Source organism: Pseudophryne corroboree, chromosome 7 (genome assembly GCF_028390025.1).
Source record: "Pseudophryne corroboree isolate aPseCor3 chromosome 7, aPseCor3.hap2, whole genome shotgun sequence".
Taxonomy (NCBI): Eukaryota; Metazoa; Chordata; class Amphibia; order Anura; family Myobatrachidae; genus Pseudophryne; species Pseudophryne corroboree.
Window position 1 is genome coordinate 388,700,332 of NC_086450.1, and position 21,571 is coordinate 388,721,902.

Below are 21,571 nucleotides of genomic sequence, written 5' to 3' on the forward strand. Positions count from 1 at the left end.
CTCGCAGAGGAGGGGAGATGCGGCGGCTGACAACTAAGGACGGACGAGGTGGGCGGGCGGGACGGACGAGGTGGGCGGGACAGATGGGGCAGGACAGACGGGGCGGGCCGCGGAGGTCTCTGTCTCTCATGCAGGGAGACAGTGTGACTGTGATTAAGCACACTGGATTACTGCAGTAATGTGTCCGGTGGCTTGGCGGGGTCCGGCGGGCAGCAAAGTGCGGGGCGGGAGGGCGCACACAAATGGGCAGGGCGCATTCAGGTGTCTAAAAAAGGGGCAGGGCGCAGCGCCCTGTGAAAGACACCTAGAGTGAACACTACACGGTGGACATGATGGCGTCTCGCCTCAACAAAAAACTGGACAGGTATTGCGCCAGGTCAAGAGATCCGCAGGCAATAGCTGTGGACGCGCTGGTAACGCCTTGGGTGTACCAGTCGGTGTATGTGTTTCCTCCTCTGCCTCTCATACCAAAAGTATTGAGAATTATACGGCAAAGAGGCGTAAGAACGATACTAGTGGTTCCGGATTGGCCAAGAAGGACTTGGTACCCGGAACTTCAAGAGATGATCACGGAAGATCCGTGGCCTCTACCTCTAAGGAGGGACTTGCTTCAGCAGGGTCCCTGTCTGTTTCAAGACTTACCGCGGCTGCGTTTGACGGCATGGCGGTTGAACGCCGGATCCTAATGGAAAAAGGCATGCCGGAAGAAGTCATTCCTACTTTGATTAAAGCAAGGAAAGAAGTAACCGTGCAACATTATCACCGAATTTGGCGAAAATATGTTGCGTGGTGCGAAGATCGGAGTGCTCCGACGGAGGAATTTCAACTGGGTCGATTCCTACATTTCCTGCAATCAGGATTGTCTATGGGTCTCAAATTGGGATCTATTAAGGTTCAAATTTCGGCCCTGTCGATTTTCTTTCAAAAAGAATTGGCTTCAGTCCCTGAAGTCCAGACCTTTGTGAAGGGAGTGCTGCATATACAGCCTCCTGTGGTGCCTCCAGTGGCACCGTGGGATCTCAATGTAGTTTTGGATTTTCTAAAATCTCATTGGTTTGAACCACTAAATAAGGTGGATTTGAAATATCTCACTTGGAAAGTGACCATGCTTCTAGCCCTGGCTTCTGCCAGGAGAGTGTCAGAATTGGCAGCTTTATCTTACAAAAGCCCATATCTGATTTTCCATTCGGACAGGGCAGAACTGCGGACTCGTCCGCATTTTCTCCCTAAGGTGGTGTCAGCATTTCATCTGAACCAGCCTATTGTAGTGCCTGCGGCTACAAGTGACTTGGAGGACTCCAAGTTACTGGACGTTGTCAGAGCATTAAAAATATATATTGCAAGAACAGCTGGAGTCAGAAAATCTGACTCGTTGTTTATATTGTATGCACCCAACAAGATGGGTGCTCCTGCGTCTAAGCAGACGATTGCTCGTTGGATCTGTAGCACAATCCAACTGGCACATTCTGTGGCAGGCCTGCCACAGCCTAAATCTGTAAAGGCCCACTCCACAAGGAAGGTGGGCTCATCTTGGGCGGCTGCCCGAGGGGTCTCGGCATTACAACTTTGCCGAGCAGCTACGTGGTCAGGGGAGAACACGTTTGTAAAATTTTACAAATTTGATACTCTGGCTAAGGAGGACCTGGAGTTCTCTCATTCGGTGCTGCAGAGTCATCCGCACTCTCCCGCCCGTTTGGGAGCTTTGGTATAATCCCCATGGTCCTTTCAGGAACCCCAGCATCCACTAGGACGATAGAGAAAATAAGATTTTACTTACCGATAAATCTATTTCTCGGAGTCCGTAGTGGATGCTGGGCGCCCATCCCAAGTGCGGATTATCTGCATAAATTGTACATAGTTATTGTTAACTTATTCGGGTTATTGTTGTAGGAAGCCATCTTTCAGAGGCTCCGCTGTTATCATACTGTTAACTGGGTTTAGATCACAAGTTGTACGGTGTGATTGGTGTGGCTGGTATGAGTCTTACCCGGGATTCAAAATCCTCCCTTATTGTGTACGCTCGTCCGGGCACAGTACCTAACTGGAGTCTGGAGGAGGGTCATAGGGGGAGGAGCCAGTGCACACCACCTGATCGGAAAAAGCTTTACTTTTTGTGCCCTGTCTCCTGCGGAGCCGCTATTCCCCATGGTCCTTTCAGGAACCCCAGCATCCACTACGGACTCCGAGAAATAGATTTATCGGTAAGTAAAATCTTATTTTTACACAGTACGGCAGGCAAGTGTTCACATTTTACACATTGCGGCAGGAAAGTGTCCCCATTTCTCTGACGTCCTAGTGGATGCTGGGGACTCCGTCAGGACCATGGGGATTAGCGGCTCCGCAGGAGACAGGGCACAAAAATAAAGCTTTAGGATCAGGTGGTGTGCACTGGCTCCTCCCCCTATGACCCTCCTCCAAGCCTCAGTTAGGTTTTTGTGCCCGTCCGAGCAGGGTGCAATCTAGGTGGCTCTCCTAAAGAGCTGCTTAGAAAAAGTTTTTAGGTTTTTTATTTTACAGTGAGTCCTGCTGGCAACAGGCTCACTGCAACGAGGGACTTAGGGGAGAAGAAGTGAACTCACCTGCGTGCAGGATGGATTGGCTTCTTAGGCTACTGGACACCATTAGCTCCAGAGGGATCGAACACAGGCCCAGCCATGGAGTCCGGTCCCGGAGCCGCGCCGCCGACCCCCTTGCAGATGCCGAAAAGTGAAGAGGTCCAGAAACCGGCGGCAGAAGACTTTTCAGTCTTCATGAGGTAGCGCACAGCACTGCAGCTGTGCGCCATTGTTGTCACACACTTCACACCAGCGGTCACTGAGGGTGCAGGGCGCTGTGGGGGGCGCCCTGGGCAGCAATGAAATACCTATACTGGCTAAAAGATACATCACATATAGCCCCTGGGGCTATATGGATGTATTTAACCCCTGCCAGGTCTCAGAAAAACGGGAGAAGAAGCCCGCCGAAAAGGGGGCGGGGCCTATTCTCCTCAGCACACAGCGCCATTTTCCCTCACAGAAATGCTGGTGGGAAGGCTCCCAGGCTCTCCCCTGCACTGCACTACAGAAACAGGGTTAAAACAGAGAGGGGGGGCACTTATTTGGCGATATGATTATATATATTAAGATGCTATAAGGGAAAAACACTTATATAAAGGTTGTCCCTGTATAATTATAGCGTTTTGGTGTGTGCTGGCAAACTCTCCCTCTGTCTCTCCAAAGGGCTAGTGGGGTCCTGTCCTCTATCAGAACATTCCCTGTGTGTGTGCTGTGTGTCGGTACGTGTGTGTCGACATGTATGAGGACGATGTTGGTGAGGAGGCGGAGCAATTGCCTGTAATGGTGATGTCACTCTCTAGGGAGTCGACACCGGAATGGATGGCTTATTTAAGGAATTACGTGATAATGTCAACACGCTGCAAGGTCGGTTGACGACATGAGACGGCCGGCAAACCAATTAGTACCTGTCCAGGCGTCTCAAACACCGTCAGGGGCGTTAAAACGTCTTTTTACCTCAGTCGGTCGACACAGACACAGACACGGACACTGACTCCAGTGTCGACGGTGAAGAAACAAACGTATTTTTCTTTTAGGGCCACACGTTACTTGTTAAGGGCAATGAAGGAGGTGTTACATATTTCTGATACTACAAGTACCACAAAAAAGGGTATTTTGTGGAGTGTGAAAAAACTACCTGTAGTTTTTCCTGAATCAGATAAATTAAATGAAGTGTGTGATGATGCGTGGGTTTCCCCCGATAGAAAATTATTGGCGGTATACCCTTTCCCGCCAGAAGTTAGGGCGCGTTGGGAAACACCCCTTAGGGTGGATAAGGCGCTCACACGCTTATCAAAACAAGTGGCGGTACCGTCTCCAGATAGGGCCGCCCTCAAGGAGCCAGCTGATAGGAGGCTGGAAAATATCCTAAAAAGTATATACACACATACTGGTGTTATACTGCGACCAGCGATCGCCTCAGCCTGGATGTGCAGCGCTGGGGTGGCTTGGTCGGATTCCCTGACTGAAAATATTGATACCCTTGACAGGGACAGTATTTTACTGACTATAGAGCATTTAAAGGATGCATTTCTATATATGCGAGATGCACAGAGGGATATTTGCACTCTGGCATCAAGAGTAAGTGCGATGTCCATATCTGCCAGAAGTTGTTTATGGACACGACAGTGGTCAGGTGATGCAGATTCCAAACGGCACATGGAAGTATTGCCGTATAAAGGAGAAAAAGACAACGTCTTTTCAGCCTCAGTCCTTTCGTCCCCATAAGGGCAAGCGGTCAAAAGGCCAGTCATATCTGCCATGGGATAGAGGAAAGGGAAGAAGACTGCAGCAGGCAGCCCATTCCCAGGAACAGAAGCCCTCCACCGCTTCTGCCAAGTCCTCAGCATGACGCTGGGGCCGTACAAGCGGACTCAGGTGCGGTGGGGGGTCGTCTCAAGAGTTTCAGCACGCAGTGGGCTCACTCGCAAGTGGACCCCTGGATCCTACAAGTAGTATCCCAGGGGTACAGATTGGAAGTTCGAGACGTCTCCCCCTCGCAGGTTCCTGAAGTCTGCTTTACCAACGTCTCCCTCCGACAGGGAGGCAGTAGTGGAAACAATTCACAAGCTGTATTCCCAGCAGGTGATAATCAAAGTACCCCTCCTACAACAAGGAAAGGGGTATTATTCCACACTATATTGTGGTACTGAAGCCAGACGGCTCGGTGAGACCTATTCTAAATCTGAAATATTTGAACACTTACATAAAAAGGTTCAAATCAAGATGGAGTCACTCAGAGCAGTGATAGCGAACCAGGAAAAAGGGGACTATATGGTGTCCCGGGACAGATGCTTACCTCCATGTCCCAATTTGCCCTTCTCACCAAGGGTACCTCAGGTTCGTGGTACAGAACTGTCACTATCAGTTTCAGACGCTGCCGGTTGGATTGTCCACGGCACCCCGGGTCCTTACCAAGGTAATGGCCGAAATGATGATTCTTCTTCAAAGAAAATGGACGATCTCCTGATAAGGGCAAGGTCCAGAGAACAGTTGGAGGTCGGAGTAGCACTATCTCAAGTAGTTCTACGACAGCACGGGTGGATTCTAAATATTCCAAAACCGCAGCTGTTTCCGACGACACGTCTGCTGTTCCTAGGGATGATTCTGGACACAGTCCAGAAAAAGGTGTTTCTCCCGGAGAAGAAAGCCAGGGAGTTATCCGAGCTAGTCAGGAACCTCCTAAAACCAGGAAAAGTGTCAGTGCATCATTGCACAAGGGTCCTGGGAAAAATGGTGGCTTCTTACGAAGCGATTCCATTCGGCAGATTTCACGCAAGAACTTTTCTGTGGGATCTGCTGGACAAATGGTCCGGATCGCATCTGCAGATGCATCAGCGGATAACCTTATCGCCACGGACAAGGGTGTCTCTTCTGTGGTGGTTGCAGAGTGCTCATCTGTTAGAGGGCCGCAGATTCGGCATACAGGACTGGGTCCTGGTGACCACGGATGCCAGTCTGAGAGGCTGGGGAGCGGTCACACAGGGAAGAAACTTCCAGGGAGTATGGTCAAGCCTGGAGATGTCTCTTCACATAAATATACTGTAGCTAAGAGCGATTTACAATGCTCTAAGCCTGGCAAAACCCCTGCTTCAGGGTCGGCCGGTGTTGATCCAGTCGGACAACATCACGGCAGTCGCCCACGTAAACAGACAGGGCGGCACAAGAAGCAGGAGAGCAATGGCAGAAGCTGCAAGGATTCTTCGCTGGGCGGAAGATCATGTGATAGCACTGTCAGCAGTGTTCATTCCGGGAGTGGACAACTGGGAAGCAGACTTCCTCAGCAGACACGATCTACACCCGGGAGAGTGGGGACTTCATCCAGAAGTCTTCCACATGATTGTGAACCGTTGGGAAAAACCAAAGGTGGATATGATGGCGTCTCGCCTCAACAAAAAACTGGACAGGTATTGCGCCAGGTCAAGAGACCCTCAGGCAATAGCTGTGGACGCTCTGGTAACACCGTGGGTGTTCCAGTCAGTGTATGTGTTTCCTCCTCTGCCTCTCATACCAAAAGTACTGAGAATTATACGGCAAAGGGGAGTAAGAACGATACTCGTGGCTCCGGATTGGCCAAGAAGAACTTGGTACCCGGAACTTCAGGAGATGCTCACGGAAGATCCGTGGCCTCTACCTCTAAGACGGGACCTGCTTCAGCAGGGACCGTGTCTATTCCAAGACTTACCGCGGCTGCGTTTGACGGCATGGCGGTTGAACGCCGAATTCTAAGGGAAAAAGGCATTCCGGAAGAGGTCATTCCTACACTGGTAAAAGCCAGGAAGGAGGTGACTGCACAACATTATCACCGCATTTGGAGAAAATATGTTGCGTGGTGTGAGGCCAGGAAGGCCCCCACGGAGGAATTTCAATTGGGTCGATTCCTACATTTCCTGCAAACAGGATTGTCTATGGGCCTCAAATTGGGGTCCATTAAGGTTCAAATTTCGGCCCTGTCGATTTTCTTCCAGAAAGAATTGGCTTCAGTTCCTGAAGTCCAGACTTTTGTAAAAGGAGTACTACATATACAGCCCCGGTTGTGCCCCCAGTGGCTCCGTGGGACCTTAATGTAGTTTTGGATTTTCTCAAATCCCATTGGTTTGAGCCACTCAAATCGGTGGATTTGAAATATCTTACATGGAAAGTAACCATGCTACTGGCCCTGGCTTCAGCCAGGAGAGTGTCAGAACTGGCGGCTTTATCGTATAAAAGCCCATATCTGATTTTCCATTCGGACAGGGCAGAACTGCGGAAGCGTCCTCAGTTTCTGCCTAAGGTGGTGTCAGCGTTTCACCTGAACCAGCCTATTGTGGTGCCTGCGGCTACTAGCGATTTGGAGGATTCCAAGTTGCTGGACGTTGTCAGGGCATTGAAAATATATATTTCAAGGACGGCTGGAGTCTGAAAATCTGACTCGCTGTTTATACTGTATGCACCCAACAAGCTGGGTGCTCCTGCTTCTAAGCAGACGATTGCTCGTTGGATTTGTAGCACAATTCAACTTGCACATTCTGTGGCAGGCCTGCCACAGCCTAAATCTGTCAAGGCCCATTCCACAAGGAAGGTGGGCTCATCCTGGGCGGCTGCCCGAGGGGTCTCGGCATTACAACTCTGCCGAGCAGCTACGTGGTCGGGGGAGAACACGTTTGTAAAATTCTACAAATTTGATACCCTGGCTAAAGAGGACCTGGAGTTCTCTCATTCGGTGCTGCAGAGTCATCCGCACTCTCCCGCCCGTTTGGGAGCTTTGGTATAATCCCCATGGTCCTGACGGAGTCCCCAGCATCCACTAGGACGTCAGAGAAAATAAGATTTTACTTACCGATAAATCTATTTCTCGTAGTCCGTAGTGGATGCTGGGCGCCCATCCCAAGTGCGGATTGTCTGCAATACTTGTACATAGTTATTGTTACAAAAAAATCGGGTTGTTATTGTTGTGAGCCGTCTGTTCAGAGGCTCCTACGTTTGTCATACTGTTATTTGTTTTTGTGCCCTGTCTCCTGCGGAGCCGCTAATCCCCATGGTCCTGACGGAGTCCCCAGCATCCACTACGGACTACGAGAAATAGATTTATCGGTAAGTAAAATCTTATTTTTACACATTGCGGCAGGAAAGTGTTCCCATTTTACACATTGCGGCAGGAAAGTGTCCCCATTTTACACATTGCGGCAGGCACGTGCCCCCATTTTACACAGCATGGCAGGTGGTGGTGGGGGGGAGGTAGAGAGGGGTAGGGGCTGACTTACATCTGAAGCGGTTCTTCCCGCTCTTCAGCCGCCTCTACCTCGTCTGCGCAGCGCTGGCCGTCTTGGCTCCCCCTTCTCCCTCCTCCCGAGTGCCCAGCTCGGGGGGCAGGGTTTCGCGGAATGACGCGATTGCGTCGTGATGTCACGACGCAAACGCGTCATTCTGCGAAATCCCGCTCCCCGAGCTGGGCACTCGGGAGGAGAGGGGGGTTTGAAAGTGCTCAGGAAGTGCCGCGGCGGGCGCCACGTGCAGTTGCACGGCTCGCCCGCTGCAAGAAACGGCACTGGTACTGGCGTATAAATCCAGTCCAGTAATACTGCCGTATATGTTCAGTGATACTGCCATACATGTCCAGTGGTACTGCCGTATAAATCCAGTGGTACTGGCTTATAAAACCAGTCCACTGATACTGCTGTATATGTCCAGTGATACTGCCATATAATTCCAATGATACTACCGTATATGTCCAGTGATACTGCCGTATATGTCCAGTGGTACTGCCATATAAATCTAGTGGTGCTGGCGTATAAATCCAGTCCAGTGACACTGCCATATATTTCCAGTGGTACTGCCATATAAATCCAGTGGAACTGGTGTATAAATCCAGTCTAGTGATACTGCCGTATATGTCCAGTGATACTGCCATATAATTCCAGTGATACTGACATATATGTCCAGTGATACTGAATTATATGTCCAGTGGTACTGTCATATAATTCCAGTGATTCTGACGTATATGTCCAGTGGTACTGTTGTATAAATCCAGTGGTACTGGCGTATAAATCCAGTCCAGTGATACTGCCGTATATGTCCAGTGATACTGCCGTATATGTCCAGTGATACTGCCGTATATGTCCAGTGGTACTGTCGTATAAATCCAGTGGTACTGGCTTATAAATCCAGTCCAGTGACACTGCCAATATATGTCCAGTGGTACTGCCGTATAAATTCAGTGGTACTGCCATATAAATCCAGTCCAGTGATACTGACATATAATTCCAGTGATACTGCCGTATCTGTCCAGTGGTACTGCCATATAATTCCAGTGATACTGCCGTATATGTCCAGTGGTACTGCCGTAAAAATCCAGCGGTACTGGCATATAAATAAGTCCAGTGATATTTCCGTAAATGTCCAGGGGTACTGCCGTATAAATCCAGTGGTACTGGCATATAAATCTAGTCCAGTGATACTGACATATAATTCCAGTGATACTGCCGTATCTGTCCAGTGGTACTGCCATATAATTCCAGTGATACTGCCGTATATGTCCAGTGGTACTGCCGTAAAAATCCAGCGGTACTGGCATATAAATCCAGTCCAGTGATACTGTCATAAATGTCCAGTGGTACTGCTGTATAAATCCAGCGGTACTGGCATATAAATCCAGTCCAGTAGTGCTGCCATATAAGTTCAGTGGTGCTGTCCTGTGCTGTATATTTTTTACTCCAAATAAAGTGGTTATTAATATTTAATCAAAATAATTTTTACAGGGTTTGCCCTGTGTGGTGTAGAGGTACACTCTCCTGTGCTGCATTTTGTTATATCACTCCAGAAAAATAATGGAAAACAAAAATTTGGAGGATAAAGTAGGGAAATATCAAGAACCACTTCCTCCTACTGCTGCCGCTGCTGTTGTGGCTGCTGGGAGTCGATCTTCATCCCAGAGGGGAAGTTGGAAGACCACTTGTACTACTTCCATTAAGCAATTGAATGTCCAACAGTCCTTTGCGAGGAAGATGAAATATGACAGCAGTCACCCTGTTGCAAAGTGGATTACTGAGGCCATAACAACTATGCTGGTGTTAGACGTGCATCCGCTATCCGCCATTAATGCAGTGGGACTGCAGTGCCACTCCTAGATGGGCCAAGTGTTTGTGCCGCACTCTTGTGCCGCTTAGCTTAGTCATACAGCTACCTCATTGCACCTCTTTTACTTCTTTGCATGATGTTCTGTCTGGGGACTAGTTTTTTTAAGTGCCATCCTGTCTGCAACTGCAGTGCCACTTCTAGATGGGCCAGGTGTTTGTATCGCACACTTGTGTCACTTAGCTTAGTCATACAGCTACATCATTGCACCTCTTTTACTTCTTTGCATGATGTGCTGTTTAGGGACTAGTTTTTTTAAGTGTCATCCTGTCTGCAACTGCAGTGCCACTCCTAGATGGGCCAGGTGTTTGTGCCGCACACTTATGTCGCTTAGCTTAGTCATCTAGCAACTTCGGTGCACCTCTTATTTTTGCATCATGTGCTGTTTGGGACCTAATTTTTAAAAGTGCCATCCTGTCTGACACTGCAGTGCCACTCTTAGATGGGCCAGGTGTTTGTGCCGCACACTTGTGTCGCTTAGCTTAGTCATACAGCTACCTCATTGCATCTCTTTTACTTCTTTGCATGATATGCTGTTTAGGGACTAGTTTTTGAATAGTGCCGTCCTGTCTGACACCGCAGTGCCACTCCTAGCTGGCCAGGTGTTTGTGCCGCACACTTTCGTTGCTTATCTTAAGGTGGGTACACACTAATAGATATATCTGCAGATCAATTGATCTGCAGATATATCTATGGACAGATCGGGCAGTGTGCTGTGCATACACACTGCCCGATCCGTCGGGGACTGACGTCATGAACTGGGCGGGCATGTACACACGCCCGCCCAGTTCAGCCGCAGCATGTGTACGGGCGGTCGGCCGACCGCTCCATACACACACAGCGACGCGCCAATATATCGGTAGATATATTGGCCGTCGGCTGTGCTGTGCGGCCGACGTGATACGTTTGTGAACGACGGAGTTCACAGACGTATCGGCCGTACACACTGGCCGACGCTCCCGCGATATATCGGCCGTTCAAGAGAACGGCTGATATATCGACCAGTGTGTACGGGCCTTTAGTCATCCAGCCACCTCGGTGCAACCTTTTGGCCTAAAAACAATATTGCGAGGGGTGAGGTGTTTAGAATAGACTGGAAATGAGTGGAAATTAATGTTATTGAGGTTAATACTATCGTAGGATCAAAATTACCCCCAAATTCTGTGATTATTTCAAAAATCATCCAGATCCAAAACCAAAACCCGGAAGGGTGATTTTGGCTAAACCAATCAAGATCCAAAACACAAGCACGGAACCAGAACCAAAACGAAAACACAAAATACGAAAAGTGCCCGCCGCACATCTCTAGTAATAATAATAATAATAATAATAATAATAATAATAATCTACAGTTAAGGATAGTAGGATTATTACATAGTAAGGTTGCTGGTGGGGGCTATAAACAGTATGGTTAGGCTTACCATACTATCCCTTTAAACTGGGACACATGAATTACACAGGCTTTGTGGTGGCTGACTATGTAACTCATGAGTGTCCCAGTTTAAAGGGATAGTATGTTAAGCCTATATATGCATACTTGCCTACTCTCCCGGAATGGCCGGGAGGCTCCCGAAAATCGGGTGACCCTCCCGGCCCCACGGAAGAGCAGACAAGTCTCCCGGTTTTTAACTTACCCCCTGCCCGGCCACCCACTTTGAGAGTAAAGTGGGCGGTCCGGACAGTAGATGACGCGATTCTTGTTGAATCGCGTCATCATAGTCACGGCACCTGCTATAAAATGCCGGTTATAGCGGCATTACCGAGCGGGGGGCGTGGCTCAATGGTGTAACCCCGCCCTTATTCCACCTCTGTCCCTCCTCCACCCCGCCCCGTTCCGCCTCCTCCCCGCCCACTCCTCTCGTCATTTTCCTGCCCAGCCCCTCCATTGAGCCGTCCTGGCAGCTCTCTCCCGGAGAGAGCTGCCAAAAAGTAGGCAAGTATGTATATATGTTATGTGAGGGCTGATGGGGTCTATTATTGTGATATTATGTAACTTTACCATACTATCCCTTTAAATAGGGAGACTCATGAATTACACAGGTCCTGTGGCTGATTAAAACCAGATGAAATGCAGGCTGGAAGTCAGCTAGTCATAGAACCTGTGTAATTCATGAGTGTCCTGGTTTAAAGGGATAGTATGGTAAGCCTAATATTAGGCCTATTCAAGTAATGCATCAGCAGGTGAGTCTTTTCTTTTAATGAGTCTCATTTTATTAAATGTGGTGGCAATTAATTTTATGCTGTGAATGGGGGCTGCTTAAATGGAGAATTCACTAAGCTCTGGAAAGCAAAGCCCCTGGAACTGAGAGTAAAGTGGTTGCAGCAATAGTGATCACTTTATAGTGCCCTGTCAGAGATGGGTTCCTGTCGGAGACCCTGTTCCTGGAGGTGATGGTTCATACCTCTCTGCACAGTATATACTTTCTTATTGCTGGGATTAGTGATAATAGTACATAATACAAATTGGATAATTAATAAATAGGACCCCTTGTCACATAGGTTCCTCTACCAATCTTCCCTTGTGTCTCTTTAAAGAAACAGCCTTCTGTAGCTGGAAGCACACTGATAATATCATTCTGAAAGCTCCCTATTTAAATCAGTGTGTTTATAAAAGTATTATGTTTGTTCTCTCTGCTTGCTGTTTCAGGCTTCATAGGATCTTTTAATCATGAGATATGCCTGTTTCCTGCACCTGCAATGCTGTGAGTCCTAGTACTCCTTTGGGTCTTGGCTATTAGTATGCAAGCAACTAACTCTCACTCCTGTTCTGTTTAAGTGGTAATGAGTGTTTGGGAAGATCCATACAAGATCTAGGTGGTGAGTAATAGAAGAGAGTGCAATATCATAATCATTAGCAAGGATGGAATTGATAATGTATTATTTTGTTCTTAGATTGTTGCCAGGGAGTTACCATAAGAAAGATTACAGTTCTGTTATGTGAAGACTTTTATCTCTGCACAATATTTGTGTATGGACATGTCCAACTTCAGGATTCAGTGATTAAGGGGTCTATTTACTATTAGATAAAGTGGACGGACATAAGGAACCATTCAACCAGCTCCTAACTGTATTTTATCAAACCCAGCCTGTGACAAGATAGTTAGGAGCTGGTTGGCTGGTAGTTTATCTCTGTCCACTTTATCTCCGTTAAAGGCTTAGTAAATAGACCCCTAGGTTCCAAAATGCGGTTCACAAGGCACCCTAACGGTCCAGGTTTTAAGGATATCCATGCTTAGTCACAGATGACTTAATTATTAGCTAAGTCGGTTTGATTATACTATCTGTGAGCAAGTAGGGATATCCCTAAAACCTGGACTGTTGAGGTACCTTGAGGACCGCGTTTGGGAACTTCTGGATAAGGGTCATTCATCCACTTCCTGAAGCTGAAACCACTCCAACAAGCCAGTCTGGAGATTATTGTCAGAATCGAAGTTCTCCAGTGCTGCCACGAGGGGGTTTATTTACAAAGTGTCCGGTTTAAGCCCCATATTTAAAATGTAGTCATGGCACAAGGCAATATGGTCAACACAGTTAGCATTTTTGTCTGATAGCACTTGCACCATAGGATTCAATTCTAACTAGAACGCTCTATGGGCCTAATTCAAGGTTGATTGCAAAACAACATTTTGAGATAATGGGAAAAACCATGTGCACTGCAGGTTGGGCAGATATAACATGTGCAGCAGGGACGAACGGTAAGCTAAATGGCTCAGGAGGCACTAGCTAGTACCAGAGCCAGTTTTACACACAATGGGGGGGGGAATTCAATTGTTTGAAAAGTCGGTTGGGTCTATTAGACAGGAAAAAAACAAACACCAAACTGACTTTTCAGACAATTGAATACCACCCAATATATGAGTCCAAGGGTTCATGTGGGCATTGTGCACAGGTGCAGCAGTATAAACGCCTGGAAATTTGGTGAGTTTTGATCAGAGATGTTTGGGAAAGATAGGCACATGCCATAGAGTTTTGCTTCAGTGTTTTGGCTATAAAAATGATTAGAATAATGCAAAGAAGATATTTCAAACATATTCTTCGTATTTTTCATATACTTTATACAGTCAAAACTCTGGCACAAACGTTAGTATGACAGGAAAGGCTCTGCCTCACGTCACTGGTGTGCAGAGAGAGTTAGATTTGGGTGGGTTACATTGTTTCTGTGCTGGGTAAATACTGTCTGCTTTATTTTTACACCACAATTTAGATTTCAGTTTGAACACACCCAAAATGATGCTAAACTCCTCAGTTTTGCTCTATGTTAGATTGCACAGTTTATTATTCTGATTAGCAGTGCTTAGTACTATAGAGAGTACATCTGCATTTTCTATTTTTATTGGCCAGAGCAAGTGAAGAAAAGTCAGTATGATGGTGTAGAAGCATAGACAAGCACCCAAAGAGGCACAGGAGATGCTGCATAGAAGAAAGCTAAGACCTGGTGGAAAGTGGTTTTGCGAAAGAACTTATACTGGCCTCCTTGCTTTTCAGGTAAAGTCCAGCGAGAGTCAAATGGCCGGCGGAGTCAAGCCAGCACCGCAAGGCAAGAGATAATCCAGCGCTTGGCAAGCTGAGGCGAAACATTGATTCCTACACGGAAGGGCAGGTGCAGAGGCTACACCTCTGTGTCTGTACAGGTCAGCAGAGCATGTAAAGTCCTAGTGTGGCGCCCTTTCCTTATTACCACTCTAAACCACCAGATGTCAGGCATTAATCCAATGGCCCACAGTTGGGTGGTAGGCCTGTAGGCATGGAAGGGGTGAGGGCACCAGCTAAAATATTGCCTAGGGCATCACATTGGCAACCAATAGGTATATCGGATAGGTGTATCAGAAAAGAGGATATTATAGAGTTTACAAGGCGAATCGTGCTATAACTTCTTTATGATAGTGGTAATGATGAAAACATTATGAGGCATACCATTATTTGGCATTCAAGCTCGATAACAACATTTCTTATTGCCGCGTACATACAGTACCAACGGTTTATATCTCATACAGGATGTAATTGTTTGGAGGTTTAACACTGGGTTAACACAGATTTATAAGTGAAAATGGGTTGTGACAGAATAAAGACACACAGGAGGGTTTTAGCTCCATGTTTCATGCCCTGAAACATAAATGCCCTTTTAATAAAAGGGATGCGGTCAAGATCCCGTCGGACGGAATCCCGGCGGTCGAAATACCGACATCGGAATCCCGACCGACACAATCCCGACATATTCTCCCTCCGTGGGTGTCCACGACACCCATAGAGGGAGAATAAATGAGTGTGCCGAGCGTAGCGAGCCCGCAAGGGGCTGCGTTCCGCTCACCACACCTGTCGGGATTGTGCTGGTCGGGATTCCGGTGTCGGTATTTCGACCGCCGGTATCCCGTCCAGCGGGATTACGTACTGATCCCTAATAAAAAAGTATTTTACTCGAGTGGTAAACCAGGGGTTAATGCACGCTAACCCATTGATTCCAATGCTGAATCAAAACTACATTATCTTATTGCCAAGGATACCAAGGAGACTGAAGGGGACTCCAAATACTGTACTTGTGATGAGTTTACAGGTATGAGTAACTGCGGTAGTATGCTGCAATTATGGTACCGCCAATTCTCGGATTTTTGCAAAAAATGTGGGATTCTGGCACTAGAAGAGGCTGCAAGGGGTGCGAGTTTGTTTGCCGTAGGAGGTGTTTACACGCTGCCGCAACAGCAACTCACATCCTTCACAGGTAATTGAATTCCCTCCTAATAGTCATTTACATTTCTATAAAGTTTAGGCTTGTGTGTATGCCTCCTTCTAAGTCAGTGGGTCTCTATAATTTTCCACTTGGGCTCCCCCAGACAACCCATTAGTGTGTTGTAACTGGAGGATCTTCTTCTCCGTTGGATCTGTGTCTCCTGAAGGTCTTCTGGCAGTGACCCCTGTACACCCAGGGTTGAGACTCATAGAACCTACCAGCAGGTCTAAATGCCTATAACAGCTGCTTTTTCCATAAGGTGGAACCCGCCTACCGGTACTGGGATGCTGCCAGGTCTTACACCACTGGCGGTAGTATGAACTCATCCCCTGAGTGACCTGAATCAATAACAGTGGGAACAAGTACCGGAAATACACTACTGAGCAGAGACTGGGAAGGACAAGGCTAAGAGAAGGCAAACAATACAGTTAAGGCTGGAATTGAGGTACGAAAGGAAAGGGAGAGCGCAGGCTGTGAGGGGAAAGAAAGAGAGGAGATAACGGAAATAACCCCTAACTGGGGAGCTGCCTCTGGACTGGGAGGAGCAATAACTTTAAAGAAACACTAGTACACAAGCGTATTTTAGAAATATTTAAACTAAAGATACTAGGTATAACTCAGCAGGCTAAGGTGTAGAACAATGGCTGGACACAGGAACACTGTCTGGGAACGAGTACAGATGAACAGATGGAGAAATCCCCAACAAAAGCACCCACTGCAACCAGAGGCTATGATCAGCAATGCATGAGAGGCAGACAAGGGCAATAAAGGAAGCAAGAGCAAATCACCTCCTGAGCACAGCCCAGCCTCCCTTAATGAATACTCTGTGCAGCTATCCCGCTGCACGAACACAGGATCCTCAGTGCAGCCCCTTTCCGCCAGCGTCTCCGGGTGCTAGGGAGCCGGCGGGCATGGAAACAAACCGCGATCCCAAGGGATTGGCAGCTGGGGGAGCAAAACCCTAGCTAGCATCTGGTCGCTTAGCAACGACCAGACACTGCGGGGAAGTCATGGGCTACGGTGGCTCGTGACATGGTGTTATTTATACACCCAAACTTTGCAAATAAGGGCACTCAATTCATCATAGAAAAAAACACATACTTTTATTTTCACCCATGATGGGTACTCCAAAAAAGAATAACAATTCATGGTGGCTCAGCAGAAAAAATTAGAAGATATCATATTCAACCTTTATGGCACCAAATCATGCCAGAAACAATTATCACATGTCCACTGAACAAGAAGTTAGGATGGTAACTTATCAGTCCGTTGACCTCAGTCAGTAAATGACCGTTCAAGACCACTGCATCATGTCACTGCCACCCTGTGTAGTGTAGAGCCATCTGAAGGCAGACACCCCCGTTGCACACATAAATACACACTAATTACTAGCCAGTGTGCTGGCCCGCCTGTATATGTGTGTGTATGTATGTGTGTGTGTATATGTGTATGTATGTATGTATGTGTGTGTGTGTATATATATATATATATATATATATATATATATATAATGTCCATGTGATCCGGCTCTCCTTTAGGATAGATTGCTGCACCGGGTGCCCCCGTAATAAGTCTAGCATATATACAGTGAACGCGGCACTCCTGGTGTCTGGATCAATAAAAACTCTTAGCAGGCAGGTAGTAACAGACAGGTCTGTTACTACCTGCCTGCTAAGAGTTTTTATTGATCCAGACACCAGGAGTGCCGCGTCCACTGTATATATATATATATATATATATATATATATATATATTACAGTTGTGCTCATAAGTTTACATACCCTAGCAGAATTTGTGATTTTCTGGCCATTTGTCAGAGACGGTGCCGTTTCTTGCGGCGAGCGAGCCGTGCAACACGGGGCGCCCGCCACGGCACTTCTTGAGCACTAAATCCCCCCTCCCCTCTCCTCCCGAGCGCCCAGCTCGGGGGGCGGGGTTTCGCGGAATGACGCGTTTGCGTCGTGACGTCACGACGCAATCGCGTCATTCCGCGAAACCCCACGCTCCCGAGCTGGGCGCTCGGGAGAAGGGGGAGCCAAGCCGGCCGGCGCCGCGCAGACGAGGGAGAGGCGGCTGAAGAGCGGGAAGAACCGCTTCAAATGTAAGTCAGCCCCTCTCCCTCTCTCTCTGTCTCTCTCTCTCCCTCCCACCCACCACCACCTGCCGTACTGTGTAAAATGGAGACACCTGTCTGCCGGAATGTGTAAAATGGGGACACTCTCCTGCCGCAATGTGTAAAATGGGGACACTTGTCTGCTGTAATGTGTAAAATGGGGGCACGTGCCTGCCGCAATGTGTAAAATGGGGACACTTTCCTGCCGCAATGTGTAAAATGGGGACACTTGCATGCTGTAATGTGTAAAATGGGGGCACGTGCCTGACGCAATGTGTAAAATGGGGACACTTGCCTGTTGTACTGTGTAAAATGGGGACACTTCCGCAATGTGTAAAATGGGGGCACGTGCCTGCCGCAATGTGTAAAATGGGGACACTTTCCTGCCGCAATGTGTAAAATGGGGACACTTTCCTGCCGCCATGTGTAAAATGGGGACACTTTCCTGCCGCCATGTGTAAAATGGGGACACTTTCCTGCCGCCATGTGTAAAATGGGGACACTTTCCTGCCGCAATGTGTAAAATGGGGACACTTTCCTGCCGCAATGTGTAAAATGGGGACACTTGCCTACCGTGCTGTGTAAAATGGGGACACTTGCCTGCCGTGCTGTGTAAAATGGGGACACTTGCCTGCCGTGCTGTGTAAAATGGGGACACTTGCCTACCGTGCTGTGTAAAATGGGGACACTTGCCTGCCGTGCTGTGTAAAATGGGGTCGCGTGCCTGCTGTAATGTGTAAAATGAGGCCTTTTTTTTTTTTATCCTGTGGTGGCCACGATGAGATCAGATGAGGCCACGCCCATCTTAAAGTGGCGCCCATTTTAACGAGGCCACACACCCTTGCCGGGAGCACGCGCGCCGAATGGTTTTCCTCTTTATATCTATGGGGGGGGGGGGGGGGACGCATTTTTTCTTATGTGAATGGAGGGGGGGGGGGGGGGGGGGGGCACATTTTTAAATCTCGCACCGGGAGCCAAATTGGCTAGAAATGGCCCTGGTCAGAGAATATGAATGTTAACTCACAAACTTTTCTTTCACTCATGGTTAGTGGTTGGGTGAAGCCATTTATTGTCAAACAACTGTGTTTACTCTTTTTAAATCATAATGACAACAGAAACTACCCAAATGACCCTGATCAAAAGTTTACATACCCCAGTTCTTAATACCGTGTTTTGCCCCCTTTAACATCAATGACAGCTTGAAGTCTTTTGTGGTAGTTGTGGATGAGGCTCTTTATTTTCTCAGATGGTAAAGCTGTCCATTCTTCTTGGCAAAAAGCCTCCAGTTCCTGTAAATTCTTGGAACAGGTGATGGTAATCTGCGCACTGAGGTGTTGGGTGTCAGTTGGGTTGGGGTGTGCAGCAGGTTCAGGGGTTGTCCAGTCCCTATTAATGCAATATACAGAACTGATACACAATGCAAAAACAAATTGTAAGAAGTTGAACTGCACTTTACCCCTGATGTTTAAAGTCTGCACTAGTCTGAATAGGAGCAGAGCCATCTTAAGAGCAGTGTAGGCCCCTGGGCACAGCAATGCACTGGGGCCCCTAACCACCCATCAGCGGTAGGGGTGGGGGGTGCTATCAGTGGCAGATTTGATTTCCCGCGGGGGGTAGGGGGGTTCTATCCAGGGCCGGTGCTAGGGTGTTCGGCGCCCCCCTGCAAACTAGAAATTTGTGCCCTCCCATATTTAATAAAGGAATAGGGCACACCAAATTTGTGTGGTCTCACAAGGAAGGGGTATGGTCACACAACAGTACCCCCAATACAAAGTACCCACACAGTAGCACAATCTTATTCACATTACACTGCACACAGTACCCCTGATACACATTACACCATATAGTAGTGTCCATCATTCACAATGCCCAAAATAGTACCCCTTATATACAATGCGCACATTAGTGCTCCTTACACATAATGCCCACAGTAGTAGCGCCGCTAATACACATAATGCCCACAGTTGTAGTGCTCTTTACACACATAATGACCACAGTAGTAGTGCCCCTTACACATAATGCCCACAGTAGTTGTGCTTCTTATACAGATAAAGCCCACAGTTGTAATGCCGCTTATACATATTATGCCAGGTAGTCTTTTACATTACGCCACGGGGGGAGAGAGACTGACTGTGTGTGTGCTTTTTTAAACTTATGTTTGCTCCTAAAGCAGCTGCCTTCCATCAGCCTCCTCCCACCCAAATGCTGCAGACATAGAAGGGGAAGCCCAGAGGCCAAGTCTAACGAGGGATGGAAAGAAGTGCTACCCAGCTACCTATGTGACAAGTAGCCGGGCACTGCAGCTGCCAAGCTGCTGATGCCCGCACAATACTACTGAGGCGGCGGCAATGCGGGTGCTGTTGGTGGTCCCACACCCACTGTGCAGATGCACTGTGTGCTGGGCACTGCTAGCACACCACTAATTACGGCCCTGCATATGTATATATGTATATATGTATATATATATATATATATATATATATATATATATATATATATACAGTATATATATATACAGCAAATTGAATCGCCACTCACCCTTGCTGTCTAGGTAATTGCTCCGATGCCATCTGGAAAAAATCTGTAGAAGGTATGTCAGACAGGCAGCGGCACTCGGAAACAATGTAGAAGAAAAACATACCTTATATATTGCATGATCACTGGCTCACTGCTGATCACTATTTGGAAGGTATCCTATCCATGGGATACCATAAGGACTCTGTATAGATTTCTGCATTTTTCACCTGTATTGTGACTTCTGAGGTCCTCCATGTGTGCATGAAGTTGCCGATTCATCTTTTTTTCATACGAATGCTTCCCTTTTGAGCTCTTCGTAATCTGAGTTACCAGATTCACGAGGCTGACTTTATGCCCTTATTTCACGCCTCATTGATGTTTGGAAGCCCACGTATGAACCTATTCGGCCAATGATCTAGGCCTATCACTATTTTGGATAGACATTATTATCTAAGACGCACCCCTGATGAAGTCTAGTTCCTAGACGAAACGCGTTGGATTACTGTATTTCTTGTTGATGTTATCTCCGAATATTTAATGAGGAAGAATAAGGATACAACAGAAAGGTTGCCTTCTTTCCTCCATATCCCATTGATGGATTTCTGTAGGAGAAACTACATCATAATGTACATGTAATAATGATGTTTCTGTATAATTGTTTTAATAAATTTTTATGAAAAATACAGTCCGTTATGTGTTTTAAAAACCTGTATAAATAATGATTGCAAATCCTGTTAAGCAATAGTCTTTGTATAAGGGCATTTGTAAACCCCTGTGGCGCCATTTTTCCTCTTTTTCTATACTCTATTTTCTTTGCTCAGTTCCTCCTAACAAGGAACTCAGAGGAACCAGGCAGCCCATCCTAGAGATAGCTATACCTAATCGCCTATTTTGAAACCAATTAGCGCAGGAGGAGAGTGTTTGTGGAGTTTATATATATATATATATATATAATATATATATATATATATATATTACCCTACATATAATTTGTGTGGTTCTATTTATGCCTATTGAATTGCGTTTAAATTGATCAGTTTATTTAAATTTTCTTATAGCTGTGTTTCACTGGTGGTCTAGGGTTAAAACGCTCAGCAGGTACTCACTACAGTCCCTTTTCCCCACTCCCTAAACTGTTGTGGGATTGAGGGGTGCTCGGCGTCTACACATACCGCGGGAAGTGAAAAGGCATGGCTGGTCCCTGCTGTGGCCACAGCTCCAGGCGTGGATCTAGTTGCTGTCTCTCCCTCCGGGGCTTGCGTGTGTGGAACGCTGGCTTGACTTGGGACACTGCTGGGGTCGGGCAGCTGCGATGAAGCCATGCTTCACGCTATCGGTGCCGCTGCTTGCCTGACAGGCGCAGCGGCAGCCAGCACAAGCTGCGGAGATCAGCAAAGTAGAAGAGCGGGGAGAGCGCCTCTCAGGCTCGGCGCCTCCCTGCTTTGCAGGAGCTGCTGAGCGCGTAGCGCCGGCACTGGTTCTATCTTTCGCGCAGCTTGTAGGACCTGGAGAAATAATTTCTGCTAATTTACTGCACAAATGGGGCGGGAA

At 47.4% G+C, this 21,571-nt stretch overlaps 1 long non-coding RNA gene across 5 annotated transcripts in view; it reads left to right on the forward strand.

Annotated features, from left to right (window-relative positions):
• LOC134945374 (uncharacterized) overlaps nucleotides 1–21,571 on the forward strand; it is a 101,390-nt gene that overhangs the window by 22,178 nt on the left and 57,641 nt on the right. For 2 of the 5 annotated variants that reach the window (XR_010182109.1, XR_010182105.1), the window contains exons 2-3: nucleotides 12,313–12,482; nucleotides 14,151–14,296. This is a non-coding gene — a long non-coding RNA (uncharacterized LOC134945374). Of the gene's footprint in view, nucleotides 1–11,563; nucleotides 11,603–11,709; nucleotides 11,847–11,975; nucleotides 12,054–12,312; nucleotides 12,483–14,150; nucleotides 14,297–21,571 lie in introns of those variants that run through there. The other 3 variants (XR_010182108.1, XR_010182106.1, XR_010182107.1) reach the window with 3 other exon arrangements.